This window comes from Alnus glutinosa, chromosome 12, assembly GCF_958979055.1.
Source record: "Alnus glutinosa chromosome 12, dhAlnGlut1.1, whole genome shotgun sequence".
Classification (NCBI taxonomy): domain Eukaryota; kingdom Viridiplantae; phylum Streptophyta; class Magnoliopsida; order Fagales; family Betulaceae; genus Alnus; species Alnus glutinosa.
The window spans coordinates 6,116,790-6,134,416 of record NC_084897.1 but is presented as its reverse complement, the minus strand read 5'-3'; positions in this window follow the sequence as shown (position 1 = coordinate 6,134,416).

Below are 17,627 nucleotides of genomic sequence, written 5' to 3'. Positions count from 1 at the left end.
TGGGATGAGGTTTTGAGTCCTGAACTGAGTTGCCATGTCAGTTACATCGAATCATCTTATTAAATAGAAATATCTCTCAAAAGGATGATGAGACAACAATCTAATTAGACAAAGTTTTTGTTAGTTTTTGTGTTGGTTGCATTCTGTTGGACAAAATCACTTCTTTGTAATGTTGCTGCTTTCACAGGGATGCTGTTTTATTCAGAGTCTACACTTCAGTTATGAGCTTCAAGAAGACTCTGTGCAGAATTCAAATCAGTCAGTTCAGTTCTCTTGCATCCGTCCGGACGACGTGGTATTCCGTCCGGACGCTCATTAGTCAGCAATATCTGTCCGAAGAACGAGAACTTTCTGTCTGGACCCCCATCAGTGCCTAGAAGCTTCGAACTATTCAAGGTTGCATCCGACTGGACATAATGGCAAATCCTCCGGCAGCTATTCAGAGTTCGAGAAGAATCCAGCGTTCAAGTGTATCCATTCGGACGCCATTCAGTGTTCGACAAGCAATAGGGTTTTTGTCTCAGACACAGATATGGGAAGACAGCTGCAACTATTCGGATTATGTGTGTTCCCGTCCGGACGCTATTCTTGATAAGGAAAGTCGTGCAGAAGAAGTTCAATCGTCTGGACGTCAGACTCCATGGTTCGGACGCTCATACCTTATTATGGAAATTGCGTGCAGCGGAAGTACAACCATCCGGACGCTAGGGCAACACCGTCCGGACACCCTCCGGTATTTTGATCATAACTTTCTACTCAAATATCGGATTGGGACGAAATCAGAGTCATTGGAAAGCTAACAAAAAATGATATAAATTGATGTTATAGACGGCCAATCATCCAGACGGCCCACCGTCCGGACGGAAAGGTAGTAGCGTCTGGACGGCTCGCCAAAATTTGAGAATTTTTTAGAATTGCTTTTCAGACACGAAAACAGTTGCCCATCCGGATGCCCAAGGCTGCCGTTTGGACGTGCGTGCTAGAGACTCAGATTCTGAATAGAATTAGGTCTTCTAAAGCCTATAAATAAGAGGCTCTAGGCATGCATTATACATAGAATTCGGTGGTGAATTCCTTATAGCTTAGAGAGGGTGTTTAGGGAGATATTGAAGATTTGCTAGCTCTCTAGCTTTTGCCAGTGTGTGATTTGATCAACTGTGAAGTCTATCTTAGGGGTTGGCCTTAAGGTAAAGGATTCCATTGAAGACCCTTTCAGGTAGGAGACCTGGTTGTGAGGTGTTCGTGTTGGGTTACACGTTAGAGTTCAAGGTACGACCACTGCATCAGGGGTATGTGAGTGCTACTGCTTTGTAACTAGCTTTGTCTTCTGAATAGTGGATATCCTGGGTTTGGCTGCCATGGAGTGGTTTTTCTCTTAATTCAGTTTCCACTTCGTCAACAAAATATTTGTCTCCTTTAATTTCCGCATTTAATATTTTGTTGCACACTGTTCACACACACTAGTTAAATTAGAAGTCATTTAATTTTTCAATTGGTATTAGAGCGGGTACACTCTGTTAAGGATTTATTTCCTGAGTGTGATCCTCATCTTTTGTGACTTCTATTTTTTTTATTACATCTTTTATCATGAATTTCTCTCAGTTATCTGAAGAAAATTATGATATTGAGCTCTCTAAAGTTTTTGCTAAATTGGATAAAATTGTTCCTCCAAATGAGCTCAAAAAGGTGAAGCAAGAAAAAGAGTCTTTGATTGTTCAGTTATCTGAATCACATGCTTTGATTGACTCTTTGAAATTTGAGAATACCATGCTATTTGACATTATTGATACACTTGAGAATAAATTAAAGGAATCTGAAAATCTCTTGAAAAAATTCTCAAGTGATAATTTGAAAAGCATGTTGTGTATTCATTCAGATATTTCGAACAAGCCTGGTTTGACTGCTGATTTAAGTACTTCTATTTCACATGCTTCTGATTCTGAATTAGATTCTGTTGATATTAAGCCTGTGATAGTAGATGCAGCTTGTTCTGAAAATTCTTGCTTAAATAACTGTGTGAAGCCAAAATCCAAAGATACAGGTACACAAGCTCATGGTAAGTTTGTCCCTACTTGTTATAATTGTGGGAAGATTGGTCATATTAGGCCAAATTGTTATTTGTTGAGATCCCACAAGCCTTGGATTAAGCAGGATGCTCTGAGGAAAAGTGAAGTTGAAGATTCTTCCCCATCAAAATATGTCCCTTCGCATAGGAGACATATAAAATGTAAGGGCAATGTTATTTGTAAGAATGCTAACTATAATTCTGTAGAGAATGTCAATAAGCATTCAAACAAAAGAAGCTTGCCCACCTGTCATCACTGTGGCATCACCGGTCACATCCAACCCAAATGTCCACAGCTCCAGGCTCAGAAGTCGAAGGTTCAGAAGAAGCTACCAACAAGAGCTACATCAGGCACTCTACCTCCTACGGCTCTTCAGGCTCCACAGCATCAACAGAAGTTTGTTCATGGCAATCAGAGTGGTAAACCAAAGAAGAACAAATCAAGGCGCTACAAGAGAAAGCCGCAGAAGCCCCAGCCATGGCTATGAAGGATTGATGAGCCTAATACAAGGTATGCTAAGGAGTATGGCCAACATGGACATGACCTGCAAACCATCTCCACGGGTCAAACAGGTATGGGTCAAGAATGATGAGACTATTCACCCTTTGAGGGGGAGTGGACTCACCTAGTAAAGGTGAAGCCTCACCATGCCTAAGATTTTCATTCCTAAATCCTAGTGCATGTCAGGTATGTTTGCATTGCATCGTTTATCATGCCATATCTTATTCATGCCTTTCATTCTGTTTGAGGAACCGATTATTTTATCCCCTATATTTTCTCTTGTTGTCTTGAGAAACATCTGTAGATATTTTTTTTGGGGATGACAGTTAAAGCACGTTGGGCGGCTACTTTTCTGTCTTGGTATTTCTAAACCTCTCTCCCTGAGGACAGGTTTGATTTTACCTTACACACTAGGATTAAATGTTATTTCCTTTTCCATAAGTATGTCCTTGTTGTTTTTCTGTTTTATTATTTTTGAACAAAAAAAAAAATTGGGGAGAAGATTCGGAATTTTATTTTTTCTCTTGATAGCTTTTCAGAAATATTGCATGTGTTTTTGCTTGATATCTCAGTTCATTGTGCATTGATTAAATGTGTTTATATATGATTGAGAGTTTATGCATGATATCTGCTAAGTTTTCCTATTGCATCTTAATGATAGATAGTTACTTTCCTCATGCGATGAAAATATGCACTATCCAAGGCTCCCCTCAGGTACATCATTTTCCTCTCTGACTTCATGCTTCTGAAAATTCTAATGAGAGAGATGTTTTTGATTAGATGGTCCAATTGACCAAAATGCTAGTTGAACTTAGAACCTAAAAATTCTGGCACTCTCTAGGTTGCAGCATCAAAAGAATCAAGTAATTATTATTATGAATTCTGTGCTTATATTCACTGCTTCTGTGCTGAATTAGCTTTATATCTTGTCCTACATGGTGCAAGTAAAAGTTTAACTTGTCCTTCATGGTACAAATAAAAACAATTAGGTGCTGCCTCTTAGGGGGAGTATATTAGATGAAGGTGGCTAGGCCCTAGTAAGATAAGGTTTGACTTTTGACTGATCTTTCATTGATTTTCTCTCTTGTTTAGAAAATCTGGTTGCTTTAAGTCATATCAGTGAAATTCATACCTTATTGAGAAAGCTTTCACACACACACGCATTGCCTGAGTTGAGTAATCTATTTAAAATTTCTATCTGCAGGAAAATTTGTGCTTATTGAACACTTAACTCTCATTTATATCTTTGGATATTTTTGCAATGCTATTTGACTGCTTTATCAATTGATTATACATATGTGTTCTAAAGCTGACTTTAGGAAAAATATTTTTCTGCAAATTTTCCTTAAGTTTCATATTTTCAGTGTGAAGTGTTTGGACGTACCTATTCTTACTTCCGGATGAGCGTAGTTTTGCTGTACGCTGTTCTAGCAGTAGTCGTCCGGATGGTTAAGTGACATGTCTGGACTGGATCTCTACAGGTTTAAGACTTGCGTCTCTTTCTCTGCCATACACTCATCTTTGCATTGATTTATCATGTCATGTTATGCGTTTTTCTCGCGGATTTCTCCTGAGATTTTGGCATTCTCTACACTTTTCTTCTCATGATTTTCATTGAGTCTTCCATTATTCTCTTAAGTTTTTATGCTTTTAGAATTTTGAAATATTTGTTGATTGGGATATTTTTTTGAGATATTGTGCAGAAAAATCCTATTATGTCTGTGTGTTGGGTTGATATTGATATATCTGGGTCATTTGGATTGTGATATTTGCTTTTGTAATACTTGGGCATCCAATTGATAGCTGTCATAATACCACTTTCTTTTTGGGACTAACAGGATCTAATATTTCTTTGTGGTGTTATTTTTGGAAATATTTCTGTTTAAATCTTTTCAAGAATATATCGTCCAGCAGCTCTCAGCACAATATCTGACAGATGGATCCTTTGGAAAACTAACTATTGTTGAAGTCGAATGTTCAATTTCAAAGGTCTCAGGATTAAGATGAGCATTTTCCCCTAGCTCATGTAGAGCCTTCCGTAGCATTCCCTTAGATCTGTATCAGTTAGACGTTCAGTGGTGAATCTCGTCATTTATCTTGCAGACCAGTTGCTTAGAGGATGTCAATCTGCGGATAACCAGTTTAAGGCTTCGCAAAATCAAGAGATTGAAGATTTTTCAGTCCATGGTTCCCGGCTTCCTGAGCTAGAAGCCGAAGTAGCACAAATCCAGCTTTTTATACGGATTTCTCTCTGTTACTTGATTTCAGTGGATTAGCAGGATTTGGTACTTGGAGGATTTTTGTTCCTCTCTTTTGGGCCACTTGCAGACTCTTCTCTATTTTCCTATTGTTTTGGATTTTAGAACGTTTTTTGTCTGTGGATATTATTACTCTGTTTACCCTTGTCCTGTTGAGACATCAATGGGGAGTATTTTATTACTGTGGTCTTTCTATACTCTGTTTACCCTTTGTCCCTTTGAGACAAAAAGGGGGAGTATATATTAGTTTTGGATCGGAAATGTATTTTTAACCCGGTCAATTGATTTTTGTTCAAGAATGGCCAAAGGGGGAGTTTGTTAATTTTTGTGTTGGCTACATCCTGTTGGACAAAATCACTTCTATGTAATGTTGTTGCTTTCATAGGGATGTTGTTTTATTCAGAGTCTACACTTCAGTTATGAGCTTCAAGAAGACTCTATGCTGAATTCAAATCAGTCAGTTCAGTTCCCTTGCATCCGTCCGGACGACGTGGTATTCCGTCTGGATGCTTATCAGTCAGCAACATCTGTTCGGACGATGAGAACTTTCTGTCCGGACCCATTCAGTATCTAGAAGCTTCGAACTGTTCAAGGTTGCATTCGTCTTGACATAATGGCAAATTGTCCGGCCGCTATTTAGAGTTCGAGAAGAATCCAGCGTTCAAGTGCATCCGTCCAGACGACGTGGCAATACCGTCTGGACGCCATTCAGTGTTCGAGAAGTAATAGGGTCTCTGTCTCAGACACAGATATGGGAAGACAGCTGCAACCGTTCGGATGATGTGTGTTCTCGTCCGGACGCTTTTCTTGATAAGGCAAGTCATGCAGAAGAAGTTCAACCGTCCGGACATCAGACTCCATGGTCCAGACGCTCATACCTTATTATGGAAATTACGTGCAGCGGAAGTACAACCGTTCGGACGCTAGGGCAACATCGTCTAGACACCCTCCGACATTTTGATCATAACTTTCTACTCAAATATCGGATTGGGACGAAATTGGCATCATTGGAAAGCTAACGAAAAATTATGTAAATTAATGGTCTGGACGGCCAATAAAAATATCCAGACAGCCCACCGTCCGGATGGAAAGATAGTAGTGTCCGGACTGCTCGCCAAAACTCGAGAATTTTTCAGAATTGCTTTTCAGACACTGAAAGAGTTGCCCGTCCGGACGCCCAAGGCTGCCGTCCAGACCCGCGTGCCAGAGACTCCAATTTTGACTACAATTAGGACTTTTAAAGCCTATAAATAAGAGGCTCTAGGCATGCATTATACACAGAATTTGGTGGTGAATTCCTTATAGCTTAGATAGGGTGTTTAGGGAGATATTGAAGATCTGCTAGCTCTCTAGCTTTTGCCAGTGTGTGATTCGATTAGCTGTGAAGTCTATCTTAGGGGTTGGCCCTAAGGTAAAGGATTCCATTGAAGGCCTCTTCAGGTAGGAGACCTGGTTGGGAGGCGTTCGTGTTGGGTTACACGTTAGAGTTCAAGGTACGACCACTACATCAGGGGTATGTGAGTGCTACTGCTTTGTAACTAGCTTTGTCTTCTGAATAGTGGATATCCTGGGTTTGGCTGCCTCGGAGTGATTTTTCTCTTAATTGAGTTTCCACTTCATCAACAAAATATTTGTCTCCTTTAATTTCTGCTTTTAATATTTTGTTACACACTGTTCACACACACTAGTTAAATTAGAAGTCATTTAATTTTTCAATTCTAACTTGCCTTGGTGGACTTTGGAAGTATAAACATGAGATTAGTGTCCAATGTGAGAGTTTGTTGGGAATTGTGTCCTAAACTCCAATCGATTCACTTGGTACTTTTAGATGTTTGGAATAAGTTGTTTATTCAATGTTTTATTAAATAAGCAGTAGGCATATATAATTATTTATGTTGAGTGCCAAATATTGTATATTTGGACCCCTTAGTCTGCATGAATTAGGCCTTTAGCTTTGTTATTTTCTGATATAATTTGTTAGTTTTGGTACTTTAGCATTTTGTAGGTCATTAAGTGAAAAATGGTGGTTTTGAGGCAAAAGGATGAAAATTTGGATTCCAAGGCAATGGGCTCGAGCACAGCTCTGTTGGGCTTGAGCGCACATGCCCACAGCATGCCATTAGCTTGCACCAATGCACCGCAAAAGAGCCTTTCAGGTGAGTGAGCTCGAGCGCACTCGCCTCTCCGCAGCCATCAATGCACCAGGAGTGCCGTAGAGCAGTCATCCAAGCCTGAGTGAGCTCAAGCGCAGCCCTGCTGAGCTCGAGCGCATACTGCAGAACTGGCCAAAATGCAGAATCATACCAGAACTCCAATCAGCGATTTCCTTATGACAAAAGCACTTCTCCCTCTGGTTTTGCAGTGGTTCAAGCAGCTCTTGTGCTCTGGCTTGTCTCTTACAAGAGAATGGACCCTAGAGAGGGGTAGGGGAGTCATTTTGCTTGACCCTCAAACCCTAGAGCTCCTCTATAAAGCCATAGCTATCCCCTCCCTGAAAACCAACGAATTGGGCAGTAGGTTTAGACCATTTTCTCTTCTGTAATAGCTTAGTTTCAGAAACTCTTTATATTTTGTAGCTTTTTTTCTTTAAGTCTTCTTTAAGTTCATGTTATTTCTTCAAGTTTTAGTGGTGTTTTTAGTCATGGTAGGCTAAAACTCTCAACTAAGGTTAATGATGAAGCCTCACCATTGATAACACTCACACTTTGATGTTCTATTAATGTGATATTCAAGCTCCATTCACTTTAATGCTTTATCTTTTGGAATGAATGTGTGCTTATTGAAGTGGAAGGGCTTTTAATGTGTTGCAACCAATGGGTACATAGAGTTGTCGATTTGAAAGAGGGTATCTATTGTGATTTGTTCCTTGAGTGGGTACAATGGATGATTTGATTTCAAATGGGTACTCTTTGTGATCTAAGTTGGATTCATTAAATAGTTCTAACACATGTGCTTAAGTACTTGAATGACAATACAAAGCTTAAGTGTTCTTTGAATGTTTAAATAGAAAACAAGAGTGTGCGTTGTTGGATTTGGTTTGGTGGATTCTTAAGCCTTAGTTCTTTTTATATTTTGTTTTTCATTATCTTTAGCTTAGTGTTATTTTGCATGTTTGAAACTCAACATTTGGAACTAGGTTAAAATGAGGTTAGTTAAACAAAATACTGAGTTTTGACCATTTCCTTGTAGATTCGACCTCGCACTTGCACAAACTACATTGCAAACGACTCTTGCACTTGCGAGTACTCTTTTAAACTCACAACAATTTACATGTATACATCTGATTGCTTTTATTATGTCATGTACGTGTAAGGCCCTTAAGTTACATTAAATATGACTTTGGTATGAGTAATAAGATTATCATACAAAAGATCTAAGTCATGGGTTTTTGTATCTTATAAACCACTGTTTACAATCGTAGATGGATCTGAGTATTCCATCAAGACTATAACGCATCAACCTTTGATGATCTATTTTGATTAGGTGGAGTAAAGACTCTTGGTGGGTTAGTTGATATGTTGGTGCGAAAGCATAAAGATCTATATGTGGTCAAGTATCACAAACTCCCTCAAGCCCCTTACAACTTAACCTTTCCTTTCTGGTGCCAATCCACATTTCATACTTTGAACCCTTTTGTTGGGAATATATCAATTGTGTTCTTGCTTCTGTATGTCTGGAGTAGAGAATTTCCAAATGTCCACATCAATATACATATATGGTCGTGTGACTCTTAAGGGAGCATATATTGCAATCTTGAAAATGTTTCAAAGCCGCGTATGAGTGTTACATCTTCAAAAGTTAAAACGTTTGAATTGCCTTTCATGGCTACGCCCTTTGCTTATTCATTTTTTGAGGTTATGCATTGGGTGGGGTTCGTTTGGGGGAGGATTAATATTAATATTATACTTTTATTTAAAAATTATTCTTCTCCCTTTTTGGTATGCAAAATTACTAACTAAATTTTTATTTTCAAGTTATGATAACATTTCATTTTCAATTGATAATACGACTAATCTATTTAATCTTTTTTATGACGCCGTTAATATTAAGTAAAATTAATAAAATAAATTTAAAAAATAGAACATTAAAACCTGATTTGTCAAAGGAATTATTTCGAATTCACTTTCATATTAATGATAGGATTATCTAACACTTTCAACCTGCACAAGGAAAGATAAATTAGTCCAGCAAATTTTTTTCTGAAATCAAAATAATAATAAAAATTAATGTAAGTGATTGATTGAGTTTTTGGTAACTAACTTTTTTTTTTCTTTTTTTTTTTTTTAATTACTGATCAGCTATCGAATGATTTCAATGCCTTGCTAGTTTGTGATTGACTGCATTCTGTTGGACAAAATCACTTCTATGTAATGTTGCTTATTAATCAGGGATATTGTTATATTCAGAGTCTACACTTCAATTATGTGCTTCAAGAAGACTCTATGCAGAATTCAAGATAGTGAAGTTCAAGTCCCTTGTATCCGTCCGAACGACATGGTATTTCGTCCGGACGCTCTTCAGTCAAGCAACATCATCCGGACGACGAGATTTTTCCTTTCGGACTCCCATCTGTGTCCAGAAGCTTCGAATTGTTCCAGGTTGCATCCGTTCGAACGTCTCAGCAACACGTCCGGACACCTTTTAGTGTTCAACAAGTAAAAGGATTTCCTTTCCAAACACAGATATGGGAAGACAGTTGCAACCGTCCGGACGACGTGGTTATTCTGTTCGGACGCTATCCTTGATAAGGCAAGACGTACAGAAGATTTACAATCGTCCGGATGTCAGTCTACACTGTCCGGACGCCCAGTCCTTATTATGGAAATTGCGTGCAGCAGGAGTGCAACCGTCCGGACGCTAGGGCAACATTATCCGGACGCGGCCCTATTCAGGAAAGAATATCAGCGTATTTGGAAAGTTGGATGCACAGTTGGCCGTCCGGACGCTTTCAGGTACCGTCCGGACTCCACCTAGAGAAAATCGATTTAGACTCGATTTAGGTCTTCTATAGCCTATAAATAGAAGCCTCTAGGCATGTAATTTAATAGAATTCAATATTGAATTCTTTAGAGCATAGAGAGTATATTTTAGGAGTTGTTGTGCTAATCCGCTCGCTCTTAAGCCGTTTCCATTGTGTGTTGTAGCTGTGCTACAATTGAAGTCTATCTTAGGGAGGAGCCCTAAGGTGAAGAATACCATTGAAGACCTCTTCAAGTAGGTGACTTGGTTGGGAGGCGTTCGCATTGGGTTATGCGTTAGAGTTCAAGGTACGACCACTGCATAAGGGTATGTAAGTGCTACTGCTTTGTAACTAGCTTTGTTTTCTAAATAGTGGATATCATGGGTTTGGCTGCTCTCGAAGTGGTTTTTCTCTTAATTAAGTTTCCACTTTGTTAACAAAATATCTGTCTCTTTTAAATTCCGCATTTGATATTTTGTTACATGTTGCACACACGCACAAAGCCCTCCATGCTCTATGTCAAGCGCTTTCACTGTCTGAATTTACTAAAATTTCAAACTATGGAACGGCTCAAGAAGCATGGCAAATCTTAGAAACAACAAATGAAGGCACAAAACTTGTTAAATCTGTCAAACTTCAAATGTTGATTTCTAGATTTGAAGAGATTAAGATGCTTGATGATGAGACATTCAGAGAGTTTTACTCTAAGATGGACGACCTAAGAAACTCGATCGTGAGTCTTGGGAAGTCCATCTCAGATGTAAAACTCATCCGAAAAATTCTAAGATCTTTGCCTGAGCGTTTCAAAATCAAGGTGACTACAATTGAAGAAAGCAAAGACTTAGAAGAGATGAAGATTGAAGAGTTGGTGGGATCTCTTCAAACCTATGAGCTGTCCCTGCCCCCATTCAAGAAGGTGAAGACTATTGCCCTCAAGGCATCTAAAGCCAAAGTCTCATCTGAAGGAGACTCTGAGAAAGAAGAAGATGCAGTGGCAATGCTGGCCAAGAATTTCGGGATATTAATGAGGAATGATTTATTCAAGAAGAAATTCTCTGAAAAACTGAAGAAGGCCCCCAGAGAGTTTGAACTTGAGGAAGCTGAGAAGAAAGACCCAAGAGGCCCCAGATGTTTTGAATGCTCAGGCTTTGGGCATATACGGGCTAATTGTGGGAATCTCAAGCAGGGAAAAAGGAAGGCATACAATGCGACTCTCAGTGATGAGTCCGAAGAAGAAGAATCTCCTGCTCAAGATCAGTTTCTAGCCTTTGTGGCTCCACATGAAGAGGAGGATTCTTACTACTCTGAGCACAGTAATGAAGATGGGGAAGAACTCAAAAAGGCATATAAAATCCTCTATGTAGAGTTCGAGAAGCTGAGAGAGACTCGTAAGCAACACATTCATGAGCTGAATAGCCTACAAACTGAGAAGAGTTCACTGCTACTCAAAATACAGGATCAAGAGGAGAAACTACTAGAGACACAGCTACAGTTGGAGAGGGTCACCGATGAGAAGTTGACCCATATGCTGTCAATTCAAAAGAGCCTAACAGACAAGACCGAACTTGGGTATGTAGCTCCTCCCTTTGACATTCCCTCTACTTCTAAGACTATTTTTGTCAAGCCCACAGTCCCCGAGCCTCCACTCACAGTCGTGGACAAAGGAAAAGACGTAATTGGTGGGGATAGTCTGGTCACTCAAAAGCCCCCCATTAGAAGACCTCCTATATGCCATCACTACGGCCTAAGCGGGCACATTCGACCTCAGTGCTCTCTTCTCAAAGAACATAGATCAAAGGTCAAGAAAGAAGTGCCAAGACAAGCAAATTTCGGCACTAGACCTCTGACTCAGCATCAGGCTCCACAACATCAGGCCCCCCAGCATCAGGCTCCACGGCATCAGGCCCCCCAGCATCAGTCTCTATGGCATCAAGTTCCAAGGCACCAGGCCCCACGACGTCAGGCTCCTCAGCATAAGCGACATCAATAGAGATTTGTTCCTGTCAATCAGAATGGCAAACTCAAGACTAACAAATTAAGGCACTTCATGAAGAAGTCGCAGAAGATGGAGGATGATCAATTTTATAGGGAGCTGCCTATATGGATGCAAAGTATGATATAGTGGATGGATCATCAGATGAAGTCCTGCCAACAACCACCACAAGGAAGGTAGGCATGGGTCAGAAAGAAGGCAGAAATTCACCCTTTGAATGGGAATGGACTCACCTAGTTGGTGAGGATACACATGCCTAGGATTTGGTTATCCTAGAGCATCAGGTTTGATTGCATTGTATTATTCTCTACATGTCATATCTTTGTTTGCCTTGCAATTTAGGAACCATTGTTATTTGTCCCCTATTTCTCTTGTTGCTTTTGAGAAAATTTTGCAGGTACTTTTTGGGGATGACAGAAAAAGTACGTCGGACGACTGTTTTTCTGTATTGGTAATTTTGATCCCTTCTCTCTTAAGATAGGTTTGATTTTACCACATGCTAGGTTTATGATTGTATATTCACCTTTGTAGCATGTTTTTATTGTTTTTCATTAAAAAAAAAATGGGGGAGAAGATGTAGGAATTTTATTTTTTCTTTTCTTGGTGTTTCAGATATTGCATGTGTTTTTGCCTAATATCTCAGTTCATTGTGCATTAATTGATTATGCTTATATATGATTGAGAGTTTATGCCTTATATCTGCCAAGTTTCCGTGTGCATCTTAATACTAGATAGTTACTTTTCTCATGCGATGATCTTTGTGCACTATCCAAGGCTCTCCTAAGGTACATTTTTTTTTTCTCTCCCTAACTTTTTGCATATGGAAATTCTGATGAGAGAGATTTTTTTTGTAAGATGATCAAATTGACCAACTCTCTAGTTGAACCTAGAACCTAAAAATTCTACCATTCTCTCTAAGTTGCAGCACAACATGATAAAAAGCATTCAAAAATCAATAAATTTGGATAAATAAAAAGATCCACTGCTTATTGTGCTATAAATCTTTTCTTGAACTTGTCTCTAAAGAAACAATCAATGACTAAATCATTGCGAAAATAGATGGTTATTAAAGGGCCAAGTAAAAGAAAAGTGCTACATCTTAGGAGGAGTGTATCAGATGAGGGTTGCTAGGCCTTAGTAAAATAAGGTTTGACTTTTGACTGATCTTCATTAATTTTCTCTATTGTTTAGAAAATTCAGTTGCTTTAAGTCATATCAGTGAACTTCATACCTTATTGAGAAAGTCTTCACACACACACGGATTGTGTTGTGCAAATTATAATACTCGCAAGTGCACGAATCGTTTTGCAATATAGTGTTATGCAAGTGCGAGGTCGATCCCACAGGGAATTGTGTTGCGAAAATTAATCTCTATGTAAACTAATTCTATTTTAACCTAGTTCCAAATTTAGGGATTTTTAACAAAAGAAAACATAAACAAAATTAATGAAAATAAAGGGTTCTAAGGTTTTGGAATCCACACCCACCAAATCATAGCTACATATTCTCATGCTCATCTACACCATTTGAAGTTCTCAACATACAAATCTTATGTTTGTTCTACTTTGCTTCAAAAATGGTTTAAATCATTCAATGAATCCATTCTTGCACAAATCACAAAAGATATCTAGTTTTGACTAAATCATTAAATGTATCCATATAATGAAACACACCGAATATCCAACATTTTGATAAATAAAAACCCAAGCCATCAATTTAATGAAACTATTTCAAATCATCACTTGTATCTGGAAATCACAAGAGATATCCAAAAATCATCTCAAAAATCGAAGTAGAACAATGAGAAATCAAAACCCATAAACTCAAATAGCATAAACAAGTATGAAAACATAGTTTCTCTTTAATGGTGAGGTTTCATCCTCAACCCTAGATGAAATTTTAGCTACACATAATAATAAAAATAAAACCTAAAACCTTGAATTAAAAGCATAAAAGTTAAATATTTACAAAGGAAGAGAAATGCCAAAATGAAAATATTGCACGAAGAAAATGAACAGGGGCTGGCTGGGTGCACAGGGGCTGCGCCCCACTCCCCCCCCCCCCCCCCTTCTCAATTAGATAGTGTCTTTTTCTTTTATAGTCAAAAGCTAGGGTTAGAAAAAGGTCTTGAAAATATGTCTATACCCTTGTGTGAAAAAACGAGTGTCTTCTTTGCTAGGATTAAAAAAATCTGCACTTAAAGCCACTTAAAGCCTCACGCACTTCGTGGTTATTACATGAGAAAAGTTGGTCCTCCAGGTCTAAAGAAAAGTGTTCTCAAAAGGTGCCTCCACCTTTTCGTCCTTTTCTATATATATATATATATATATATATATATATATATGCATTTCTCTCCATATATTTTTACTTTTGCTTTTTCTTCTTTCATTTGGTCCCACGAATTGGCTTTCTTCCGGCATTCTCAATTGCATTTTCCAATTTATTTGCAATTCCACCAAAAGATCATCATTTTTTATCAATCACCTACAAAAATACTAGAACACCAAAACTAACCAAAAATATTAGAAAATAACAAAATTAAAGGTTTAGCTCATGCAAATTAAAGGGTCCAAATATACAATATTTGGCACTCATCACATTGTATGAGTTGAGTAATCTATTTAAAATTTCTATCTACAGGGAATTTTGTGCTAATTGTACTCTCAACTCTCAATTATATCTCTGCATATTTTTGAAATGCTATTTGACTGCTATATCAGTTGATTATACATGCGTGTTCTGAAGCTAACTATAGAAAAAATAATTTTTCTACAAATTTTCCTTCAGTTTCTGTTTTTCAGTGTGAAGCATCTGGTCAGTATCCTCTTGCGTCCGGACGGGTGCGGCTTAGACGGCCGGACGGTCAGGTGACATGTTCAGACGCGCGCAGTTCTATCAAATGCTTATGTGGCATCCTGCGTCTAGACGGGTTAGTGATGCGTCCGGACGAGTACCCCACAGGTTTAAGTATCACGTTTCAGCCCTAGCCGCCGCACCCCACTTCGTTTTTTTTGTCTTTTTGTTGAGGTTTTCTCGTGGTTTCTCACATATTCTTGGCTTATTTTGTCCTTTTCTGTCCTTTATCTCATTTCCAAGTATTTTGTTATCTCCTTTATCTTCTTTTCAGTTATTTTAATTGTTAGGATATTTTTGTGGAATGTTTTTGAGATAAAGACTGCATATTTATATTTGTGATATCTGCTGCTGAGTTTGGATTATTTGTTATGGCCTTTATTTGGACTGTGTTGGGATCTATTGCTTGTTTGTAATTTTTGGAAAGTCCAGTTTACTGTCGTTATAATGCCGATTTTTTTTTTTGGACTAACAGAACCTAATATCTTTGGGTTATTTTTGGCAAATATTTTTGGTTATTCTTTGTAGAATCATGTATGCCAGTAGCTCTCAGCGCAGAGTCTGACAGAGGACAGAGGAATTGCCAATAGGTCGGTCATTCCAGAGCGGAATGTAGTCAGGGGTGATGTTTTGGTAGCTCCCCTTGATGTTATTAGTGAGATCATATAGACATATAATTGGGGCAACCTCTACAATTGCGCCTACATCGTACTCACCAAATTGGTCAGAGAGTTCTACACTCATCTGGAGGTTGTGCAGAATGAGGACAGTGGTATTGTCCTTCAGTCTACTATTGAGGGGCATGTGATTCTGGTCGATCCACAGGTCATCAGCCAGATCATCGGGGTATCAGTACTTTAGATTTCAGCTAGCCCTTTCAATGAGGTCTTGGTGGCTTCCACTTTGGATGATCTTAGGGAGTTTTTTCATGCTGTTCCATAGGGCGAGGAGCGAGCTACTACTATCAGAATTGATGCCTTTTCTCCCCCGCACTGCCTACTTGCGAAGATTGTCCAGCATAATCTCTAGCCTACTGTTCGTAGGAGTGATCGGATTCAGAAGAGGGCTCAGTTCTTATATGCCATTATCATGAGGTTGCCCTTTTGTCTATGCAAGCATATTCTTAATATCATGCTGGAGGCTCGAGATGAGAACACTACAGGACTTCCTTTCGGCTGCTTGATCACTCAAATTATTATGCAGTCTGGTATAAACATCTCTGGAGAGCCCAAGATGAACATACAGGAACCCCTCAGCAATCAGACACTGATGAAGTCAAATGCCCAGCTGAGGCATGAAGGTCAAGACGAAGCTGCTCAGCCTCCTCCTATCCATGTTGAGATGCCTGCTGTAGCATCTTCTTCACAGACTGTTCCTCCACCTCCTCAGTCTGATGCGGTTTTGGCCCAGATTCTAGCTTCTCTAGAGTCATTGGACGGAGGTATGAGCTCTATGCAGTGGGTGGTTCATTCTATTAACCTCCGTTTGGAGCAGTGCCAACTGGATATCCAAGAGTGTCTCTAGCACTATCATCCGGCTCGTGATGACAATGATCATCTGACCCTTGTTGAGGAGGATTGCTAATTTTATTTGGTGTCTTGTTTGACGTATTTTGAGACATTTTTGCTTTTATTGCTTTATTATTTATAAAACTTTATAACTCTGGGATTTATTTACTCTGTTTACTCTTGTCCTGCTGAGACATTAAGGGGGAGTAATTTTATTTGCTAGTTTTTCTCTTACTCTGTTTTACCCTTTGTTATTTTAAGACAAAAATGGGGAGTATTTTTTTGACTTGGACCAAGATTGTATTTTTAAACCGGTCAAGTGATTTTTGTCCCAGAATGGCCTAAGGGGGAGTTTGTTAGGTTGTGATTGGCTACATTCTATTGGACAAAATCACTTCTAAATCACTTCTATGTAATGTTGCTTATTAATCAGAGATATTGTTATATTCAGAGTCTACACTTTAGTTATGTGCTTCAAGAAGACTCTGTGCAGAATTCAAGACAGTGAAGTTCAAGTCCTTTGTATCCGTCTGGACGACATGGTATTCCCTCCAGACGTTCTTCAGTCAAGCAACATCCTTCAGGACGACAAGATCTTCTGTCCGGACTCCCATCTATGTCTAGAAGCTTCGAACTGTTCCAGGTTGCATTCGTTCGGACGTCTCAGCAACATGTCCGGATGCCTTTCAGTATTCGACAAGTAAAAGGATTTCCTTTCCAAACACAGATATGGGAAGACAGCTACAACCGTCCGGACGACGTGGTTATTCCGTCCAGACACTATCCTTGATAAGGCAAGACGTGTAGAAGATTTACAACCGTCCGGACACCCGTTTACACTGTCCGGACGCCCAGTCCTTATTATGGAAATTGCTTGTAGTAGAGCTGCAACCGTTCGGACACTAGGGCAACACCGTCCGGACGTGGCCCTATTCTGGAAAGAATATCAGCGTATTTGGAAAGCCAATTGCACAGTTGGGCGTCCGGATGCTCTCAACTACCGTCCGGACGCCGCCTAGAGAAAATCGATTTAAACTCGATTTAAGTCTTCTATAGCCTATAAATAGAGGCCTCTAGGCATGTAATTTAATAGAATTCGGTATTGAATTCTTTAGAGCTTAGAGAGTATATTTTAGGAGTTGTTGTGCTGATCTGCTCGCTCTCTAGCCGTTGCCGTTGTGTGTTGTTGCTGTGCTACAATTGAAGTCTATCTTAGGGAGGAGTCCTAAGGTAAACGATTCCATTGAAGACCCCTTCAAGTAGGTGACTTAGTTGTGAGGTGTTCGTATTGGGTTATGTGTCAGAGTTCAAGGTACGACCACTGCATAAGGGTATGTGAGTGCTACTGCTTTGTAACTAGCTTTGTTTTCTGAATAGTTGATATCCTGGGTTTGGCTGCCCCGGAGTGATTTTTTTCTTAATTGAGTTTTCACTTCGTTAACAAAATATCTGTCTCTTTTAAATTCCGCATTTGATATTTTGTTACAC